Genomic DNA, 9770 nt, shown 5'->3' on the forward strand with positions numbered 1-9770 from the left:
CCCTATCACAGTGATTAAGGTTTTTGTTAGTACAATCTACTCCCCGTCTTTGGACCTGACCACGCTCACAATCTGCAAAACCTGACAATCTTAAGTGTAAACTTTGGAATAGCTGTTCCCTGTAGTGACCTTAAAAACAGGTTAATGAAATGAGTCTCTGTGGCATTGCCAAGATAACAGAATGTAGAATTTCAAGTGTGACAAATCACATGACCGGCGAGGGCTGAGCTTTACTCCTGAGACACATGATAATGTTTCCGTGTGTCATGATCCATATCCCTTAATCGCCTTGTCTTTCACAACCTTTAAATGACAGTGTTAGTTAACAGAGCGCAAATACCACAAAGCTTGCGCTTAAGATTATCTTTGAGCTTCAATGCTTCCTGCACAGGAGATGAATGAAAATGTTCTTTGATAAACTATACAAAAGGCAACCTTTTGCCTTCTCAAAGCCAGTCCTGTTTTTATACTTCTAACATATGCTCTGAAGGTTTTTTTGATGACTTTATGGGACTTATTTTAATGGAATGCATCCTATTGCCACACCTGCTTTAGAATTTGGAAGGCCGGTCTGCATACAGAGGCAGCAAGGCTACTTTCTGGACAAAAGGAGGACTTTTTCTACACTTTTGGTACAAGGTAAGATAATTTCCGTGCCATATCACAGTATAGATTTCCCCATCTCACTAAGGATTCAAATCTGCTTTGGATCTAAAGTTAAGGTCTGAATATAGGGTTTAAAATATGTTTCAAATCTGTGTTAGTTTCTAAATTAGGGTTAGTTTTAATTATAGTTCTGATTTCAATTTGGACAAGCAAACAGTGCAGACATTTTTCTTTTTGAACGTGTGACTTGGCATTTGGTGATGCACTTGCTGCTAATTATAGCTTTAATTCTACATAACTCGCCTCATCCTGGAAAAGGCGACAGCTGTGGGAGCAAAAACTGTTGATGGCAGGAAGAACATGCACACAAAGTGAGGCAAGGGTGCCGGGCGGATGCTTTGTAATGACGCCAGTGTCAATTATCTAGTCAGCGTGGTCAAAAATGAACCAACACGTGGTTATTAAGACTTCAACGGGTTTGCTGCACCTGCATATCACATCAGACACACTGAGAAGAGGACATGTATCTCTGAGTGTGCACATGTGGGTGTGTTGATGAATACAAAAGAAAAGTATTGGTCAGTCCCTAATCCTTTTTAGTACAATTTTCATATGCCACATGGATTAACCCCTTTTGTTTTATATTTTTGTTTACCTAATGGAAAAAAAATGTATTTTCCAACACAATTTATAAAAAAATTGCCGCAAATATTCAGTGAACAAATTAATTCAAAAAATGGTGACTCGTTCTAACAACGAACATCTCATTGATTTAACTTTCAACACGCTAAATGATACATTACAATGATTACATCATACAACTTTTGTTCTGGCAAAACAAATTGTTATGCCCCAAACACACACACACACACACACACACACACACACACACACACACACACACTTCTATAACATTTTAATGAGATTTTCCTTCAAATGAATATTGAATTTTTCCTAGGTTCATAAGCCTTCAAACTAAGAATAGTTTACTTTTCCATCAATGAAAATGTACTTTAGGATTATAATATATGCATTGCATGTCAGTGCCATTTGTCTTTTACATTATTTACCAGTATAGTACTTTTTTGCTCCCCTGTACTTCTGTTTAACGGCACCTCCATGCTCCTCCTTGACTCAAACCAATCTTCTGGAGATTGCAGGAGAAATATGAGGAGCAGTTATGATATGTGAAGGTGAATAAAAACAATACTGGCATTTTTAGCTGCAGGAGTTCCCTCAAAACATAAAAGCGAGCGCTCCCAAAGGGTAAAAAGCCGGTAAAAGAAGGGCAAACTAGTGAACGGGAGTCATTCTTTATTCCGCATGGTCTCTTCCCGCTTGAGTTTCCTGTTCTAGCCAAATGGAACAGCCAGCAGTGGGATCAAGATTTATGAGCTTGGAAATATAAGACACTTGTTGTTGGGCTGGATGATAGGAGACGAGGCAGTGGGAAAGAGGGTCTTCAATTGTGGGCTATTTAACCTAGTGGTTTGCACATGGCATCACAGTTCTGGGGTTGCGGGTTTGATCCCGGGCTGGTCCTCATTGTGTGGAGTTAGAATTTTCTCCGGGCAGTCTGTTCCCAAAAACATGGAGGGTAGGCTGGTGAACACTTTAAATTGCCCCTTGGTACGAGTGTGAGCATGAATGATTGTCCGTCTCCTTGTGTGCCCTATGATTGGCTGGCCACCAATTCAGGATGTCTCGCACCTGGTGCTCGTATTTAGCTAGGATAGGCTCCAGCACCCCCTCGCAGCCCATGTGAGGATAAGCGATTTGGAAGATGAATGGCTGAGTTCCTTCATTTAATTCATCGAGTATCATGTAAAATAAAAAAAATCTTTATATTTTATGATGCCAGCTTTAAAATATGTGCAGGCAACAATAAAACTGCAATTGGTTGTCAAAAGGGGGCCACAAAATATCGTGCAGAATTAATTGCGGAGAGACATAACTTAACAGAAGCAGGTCTCGACTTGCACGTTCTATGAGTGTAATCTTTCAATGAGGAAAGCCCAAAGAAAAACAACAGCTTCATTTTCTCTTTAGTCCTACAATTACCCAGGACAAAAAAAAAAGAAGTGTATAAGTTTAATATTCAACACATTGCCTGCGAGCGTCTTTTCTGACGTAATAGTGGGTGTTGTTTTCTATTACCGATAATGTTTTTCATTTGCTAATTACGCTGCGTCCTGTCCTTGTCCCGTCATCTGGGATGTTGCTGTCCTTTCAAAGTGTCTCAAAGGGCATAGTGGGAAGCACCAAAAAACACAAAGAAGAAACAAACGCGTTGAAAATAGCCTCCTTTTTCGTATTCATGACAAGGTGGTAAAACTTTGATTATTTCTCTTTTGGGTATTGTGTCAAATCATTCTAGAACAACATTTGATTACAGCAGTCTTCACAATTCTATTAAAGCTTTGAAAAAAAGAATTTCAGCTTTTTTTTACAACTAGGCGAGACAAATTTGAAAACTTTGAGGCGCCACTCAAAAATTCTTCATGACATAACATTTTGTGGAAGTACGTGAAGGAATCAATGAAATAAAAGGGCAAATCTTATATATATTTTTTCTTTAAATGAATGAGAGACAGCGCCACATATCCTCCTGATGGAGTCTCCAGCAAAGTGTTTATGACGGCCTAGCGCCAGCCAGCGTAATGAGTTGACGGTCAGATCAATCCCTCCTGCTTAGGCCTTGCGATCAATAGCTTTGTTTTGACATCCTACATTAACACGAAACTAATTGACGCCATTGCTAAATGCTCTTGAGAAACAAACAGATATCGCATCGCGACATCAACAACAGCAATGACAACTTTGCTCGTTTAGCTATCAAATATGTCCGCTTCATCTATGTCGTTTGGAAGCATGATGTTAAGGTTATGGGTATGAATTATTTGGGCCTTCATTACCAAAGATCTGCGCAGACCCACAGCTTGTTACAATTAACAGTAAATTCCTAATATTGATGATCTATTTTGGCATTTGAGGACTTTGAAACAAGATCAAAGATGGAAGTAGCAGGTAGAAAAGGATCAACTGCATCCTAAACTGGTTACCACTCATTATAAATTGATGCATAGGAACCCCATCTTGTTAAATTTAAACTTTATAATTCTAGTGTCCATTTAGTGCCACGATCAGAAATGACAGTTCACAAAGTCAGACTGTGGATTGAAGACTAAGAGACAGATTGAGTCCTTTAAAATGTGGTGGTCTTGTGGAATGTTTGTGTTGCTTGATGAACATGTGTGTCTGTGTCTTTTGCCATCGGGGACTTGTGGTTGTAGTGCAATAGATAGATGTGAAGGCCTCAGCACGGCTTTTTCGCTGCGGGTTTGTAAACGCTCTTTTATTTTAAAAAGCTTAATGAAGTATGTCTGAATATGTTATACTTCCTGCCACATCATAAATTTTTAAATGCCTTACATAGACAATGATTAAAGTTGTGCACAGGCTCAAGCGCCCTGGATTCAAACTTTGACAGTATGCCTTTATTATAGTCATTTTAAAAGTAGGTGCTCGTACATTTCTTCTATTCGTCTGATCTCATTAAGGGTAATTTGCCAGTACGAGTATTACGGACCCTGAAATTGAGCCAAAAAAGATGTTCCCAACCAGATTGGAGGATTTTGTCTTTTAGGAAATGGGTTAAAATTTCAGCAACCAATCATATAGTAGCGATGCTTGTCCTGTCTTGTGGTATTCATAATAAAGAATCCTGAGGTTTATCTGTATAAGTTTTATGGTGTTTTCCCATTTAATGTCTTAGTGTTTGGGGCATGTTTGGAATGTCTTTTTTTATACAGTTCATGCATCCTACTAGGTGACTGTAACTTGTGTTTTCATTTACACACTACATTTCAATCTGCATATATCCATCCTCGTTACTGTAGTTAGTGATTCTATTGAAGTCTTTCTTTCCTCCACAATGTGAGATGTCATTGGTTGCTTCTCCAGTCACTTGACATGCATTTTTTTTTAGACTTTCATCAACTCTTGTGTTCAAAGTTTTGTCATTGTTGTGGTTCTGTTCATTGCAAAATCAGCATTTGACTTCATCCCCCAATTTTGCAAGTCTTCTGCTCTTCTATCCCCTTGATTCCATATTGCCTCTTCCTATTAAAACAATTGAATTATTCAAGACACAGTGTAGTAATGATAAGCAATCGATAACACTCTTTCTTAGTGGGCTCGATCGTTTAATAATTGACTAATCCTAAAGGGGACTCTTCTGTGCCTCTGGGTGCATGTGCTTTTGTGTGTATATGTGTGTGTGGGGGTATAGGTGAGTGAATATGCGTGCACTTGTGTGTAAGTGTGAGGGCCACAGCAGCTAATTGAGGCCTATACTTGTGGTGCAGAAAATGAATGCCACTAATGAAGAGTAAATAAATCAATAAACAAATAATTAAAGAGAAGATTGCATATTTTAATATATAGTTGAAATTCTTTTAATTTTTAACATATGACTGATTCATTTCATGAGCTTATTTATCTGTTTCCATGGCAACTATGTGTCTTTTCCTCCAATGGGGAGGGCTTTTGAGGTCAGAAACATGAAGCATAAATGATTGGAATACAATTTGAAAACTGAATTCAAATAGATTACATGACAAATATTATAGGAAGTTTGTTTCACTTTCTAGGATAACGACAGGCAAACTAGAACTAGTTCACACAATTAATCTCTGAATCAATGAAATGATGATTATATCTCCATGCATCAATTCTGCCAAACTTTACTTCATTTGCGTGTGCTTCTGCATACCTTCAAGGTCATGTCTCCAGGCCTGACAGGCCTCCAATCATCGACTGGTGTCGCCCTGTCGTCCGTCAGCCTGAGCCCCACCTGGACGCTGACATGGGACTATTTGAGCTTGTGCATTTGATGGACAGCTGACACGAGATCTATCACTTCCTGCATGCATGTGAGGAATTGCGCTGGTTTCTGGTTTGTGTGTCCCTCTGCTGAAACACATAGAGTGTACTTCTGGCTTCCTGTTTTGCTGGCCAATGATAATCTGATACACCCTGGAGACCATCATCAACAGGGTGGAAAGTGACTGGGAAGTCAAGCTGAAATCTTTGGCGGTGTTCTTTTACACAACATCCATTGAGTCAAAACAGGGATCTCTTTTCTTTGCAATTAAATACAAGTGTCATTTCTATAACTGGCTATTTGCAATGTCATATTGCCAAAAAAAAACATCTGGAAAAGGTTACCACATTCAGGTCACAAGTCCATCCCAATTTCTTAACGCCAAAGGGACACAGCAATCAATACGTGCTTTTCTGTTGGTTTTAATTGGTGTGGACGAGGGCCTTCATTTGCATATGCCTGCCAGCAGGGTGCCTCATTGGTGGAGAGCTTTGAAAAGTGCCAATGAATGAACAAAAAAAGAGTGAAGAACAGACAGGATGTGAGTAAGTGCACTTTGGGAGGGGGGATATGTCTCCCCAGTTGCCACGGCAACGAGAGGTGCACGTTGGCTCGGTACCCGACCTAGCCAATTATGTCGCCGTGTGTGGACACGTACACGCGCATCTACGATCTGGCTTCCCTTCATGTGAAAGGAAGAAGAAATAGATCCATGTATTAGCATGAAGCCGAATGGTTCTAAATATTTGTGCTGTGCCATATAAGATTATATTAGATTAGATAACTTTATTCATCCCGTATTCGGGAAATATCACTGTCACAGTACCAAGAGGGTGAGAATACAGACACAAGAAAAGACATAAATAAATAGGCAATCAATAAGCATTTTTCCCACTTGAAGGTACCATAAAGTACTAAGTATGATCTGGGAGTGAAAAGAGACAAAACAATAAAGACTACTGCCTAATCTTGGAGAGTGGTGGCCAGTCAGTCAACTCTTTGGTCCCGAGTTCAAATCTCAGTGCTTGCAAAGATTTTCCCACTAAGTCATCGGGTAAAATAACAAATCATCAGTAGTGGATGAACCATTTTGCCAGTAAAAATGACTAAGTGTTTCACTCATTTCCTTGGATAAAACGTTCCAACAACCATGTATAAGTGGGACACATGTTGGAGTAGTGGGTTGCTCACTTGAGACAAAACTACAAGTACTACCACTTTCTCTCACAGGGTGGTGGCCCAGTGGTTAAGGCATCAGTCTCCCACATCTGAGGACCTGGGTTCAAATCCCAGTGCAGGCAAAGATTTTCCTAAAGTTATTCAGTTAAAAGAATAAGTTCTAATGTCTAAGTGTCTAACTAAATAAGTATTCAGTGGTGGATGAAACATTTAGTCAAAAAAATGACTAAGTGTTTACACCCATTTCCTTGGATAAAGCATACAGGTACTACTGCTTTCTCTCACCGGGTGGTGGCCCAGTGGTTAAGTCATCAGTCTGCCACATCTGAGGACCTGGGTTCAAATCCCGGTGCAGGCAAAGATTTTCCCACAATTGTTCAGGTAAAAGAATAAGTATTAATGCTTAAGTGTCTAACTAAATAAATATTCAGTGGTGGATGAAACATTTAGTCAAAAAAATGACTAAGTGTTTACACCCATTTCCTTGGATAAAACGTTTCAACACCCATGTATAAGTGGGGCACGAGTTGGTGTAGTGGGTTGCACACTCGCCTTTGCACCGAGAGAACGTGAGTTCGCTTCCCGGTGTCGGCGGTTGACTGACCAAGCAAGCGGTCGAGGGTCGGCCGAAGGCCGACCCGAGAACGCCTTTCGCACAGACAGGTCCCTCCAACATTCTTCCGAACTGCCGAAGGCAGTTCGGAATATAACCTTTTGCTGAAAAGTATGACTAAGTGTTTAATATATATTAAAAAGTTTTTTCTTTTTTTCTTCTTCTTGTTCCATTTTTTCTTTTTTTTTCTTCTTGTTCCATTTCATTTACCAAGTCTTCTTTCCAATTATTTTCAGCCAAAGGACGACAGCGAGAATCGAACCCAGGTCTCCCAGACGGGAGTCCAGTGATCTAACCTCTGTGCCAACCAAGTGACTACACTTTCCTTAGTAATCATTTGAGTGTCTTTCCAAGAAGTACACAGAAACAACTAAGTGAAAAAGTGTCCCGACCGGGAATCGAACCAAGGTCTCCCAGACAGGAGTCCAGTGAACTAACCTCTGCGCCAACCAAGTGACTACACTTTCCTTAGTAATCATTTGAGTGTCTTTCCAAGAAGTCCAAAGAAACAACTAAGTGAAAATGTGTGCCGACAGCGGGAATCGAACCCAGGTCTCCCAGATGGGAGTCCAGTGATCTAACCTCTGCGCCAACCAAGTGACTACGCCTTTCTTTGTAATCATTTGAGTGTCTTGTCTGCAAATACACAGAAAAACAACTAAGTGAAAATGTGTCACAATCCAGGATTTGAACCCAGGTCTGCTGGACGGGAGTCCAGTGAACTAACCTCTGCGCCAACCAGGTGGCTACACTTTCCTTTGTCATCATTTGAGAGTCTTGAATACAAGAACACAGAAACAAATAAGGGAAAATGTTTCCTAACCGGGATTTGAACCACAGTGTCCCACATGGGAGGTAGGTGAGTTAACCTCTACGCCACAAATTGGCCACACTTCACCTTGTCATTATTTGATAGTCTTGATTTGATAGTCTTTTCCTCAAATTATTAACAGATAGTTATTTTTTTTACAAAGCTTTCATGTTTAAAGATTGAAGAAATTAATCTGAAAATTAATTTTAAAGGTCTTTCATAGGTCATAAAGGTTCAATTAGTTTTTCACTAGTAAATAAAAAACATTTTAATTATTTTTGCTTTGTAATTCTGGTGAGATCAAGCAACACACACACACAAACACACACAAATACACACAAACACACACAAATTGAAGGCCTCTTATTCTTTGCGGTCTTGTAGCTTCTCACAGGAGCCATTATGTCCCCTCGGTAGGACCACCAGAGCGCTTGACGAGCAGCCAAGTCGGACCACTGCGCTAATTGGCCCGTTGCGAGCTCCCGCACTGCATCACAACGCACACGCATAAAGGCAGATTGAAATGAAAGCCAAAAGGCTGTTTAAAGTCTTCCTGGCAACAAGCATGCACTTTTCTGTAATTACATCCTTCATTGATAATGTTGGATGGGGCTGAAGGGGGAGTGAGGACAAACTCCGGAGGTGTTTCTATTTTTTCTTCAAATGTTCAAATGTAGCTGAATTGTTGGGAATGACAAAAAAGGGCCAAATAGGGATGTAGGGGGTCTAGGGATTTGAAAAGGACATTTTTCTCACATTACACATTTCCAATCCTGAAAATCTTTTGAGGACATTGTCTGGTTCATTTGGATGCATGCAAAACAGAATACAAATGTATTAATTGGAGAAAAAATACACAGTACAACTAACAAAACTCATTTGTAATTTAATGAGTGTGTCACAACAGAAACATAATATGTTAACCAGTGGTCAGTCAGACCTTCAATGTGGCCTTGTAGTATGGGACTCTACTAATTAGCTGTCATTGACCACAATAGATGTCCAATCATTTTGAAGGGGATGCTCCTAGCCTTCCCTGTTGAAATGTATTGGATGGGGGTTAGGGTCTACCACCTTTGGCAATAAAATATGAGTATTAGGTTAGTATGAATGGATATGTGTCAGGGGCTCCTGGGGGAGGGGGGCCTGATATGACAGGGATGACATGGAAACAACGCTTCTAATCTACACTTCTACAATTGCACTGTCGAATCTTGATAGGTACCGAATATTTTGGTGATAAGCTACATTACATTACATTACAATATAGTTCAGTACAGTATAGTTGTGTACTGTATCAATATCTATGGGGGGTTCTCTTCCCCATGTCCAACAAGTACAAATGTTGGATCTACTAAAATGTTGAAGACAAGCAGGCTGACTAATCAAGAGGGTCATAAGACAAATCTCATTTTCTGAACCGCTTTATCCTCACTAAGGTCGCAGGGGGTGGTGGAGCCTAAGACAAGTCTCTAGGCAAAAAAACAGAGTGGAAAATGTACAAATTGCCATTTGTACAATATGGCGCAAACTTCTTGTGTGGCCTTTTTAAAAGCAAATATACAGAGTTTATTTGCACAAATATACAGTTTGAGGACCTAAAATGGCGAGTATCATGGCATCCATGAGGGGTTTTCTGGCTTCTAGTAGATTTGGCAAACTACCATCCTTCAAAA

At 39.9% G+C, this 9770-nt stretch overlaps 1 long non-coding RNA gene across 1 annotated transcript; it reads left to right on the plus strand.

Moving 5' to 3' along the window:
• Positions 1 to 571: 571 nt before the first annotated feature.
• On the plus strand, positions 572 to 5804 carry LOC144215745 (uncharacterized). The gene is made up of 2 exons (XR_013330492.1): positions 572 to 639; positions 5388 to 5804. It is a non-coding gene; the product is annotated as an uncharacterized LOC144215745 (long non-coding RNA).
• Positions 5805 to 9770: the final 3966 nt, after the last annotated feature.

This window comes from Stigmatopora nigra, chromosome 22 (genome assembly GCF_051989575.1).
Source record: "Stigmatopora nigra isolate UIUO_SnigA chromosome 22, RoL_Snig_1.1, whole genome shotgun sequence".
Lineage (NCBI taxonomy): Eukaryota > Metazoa > Chordata > Actinopteri > Syngnathiformes > Syngnathidae > Stigmatopora > Stigmatopora nigra.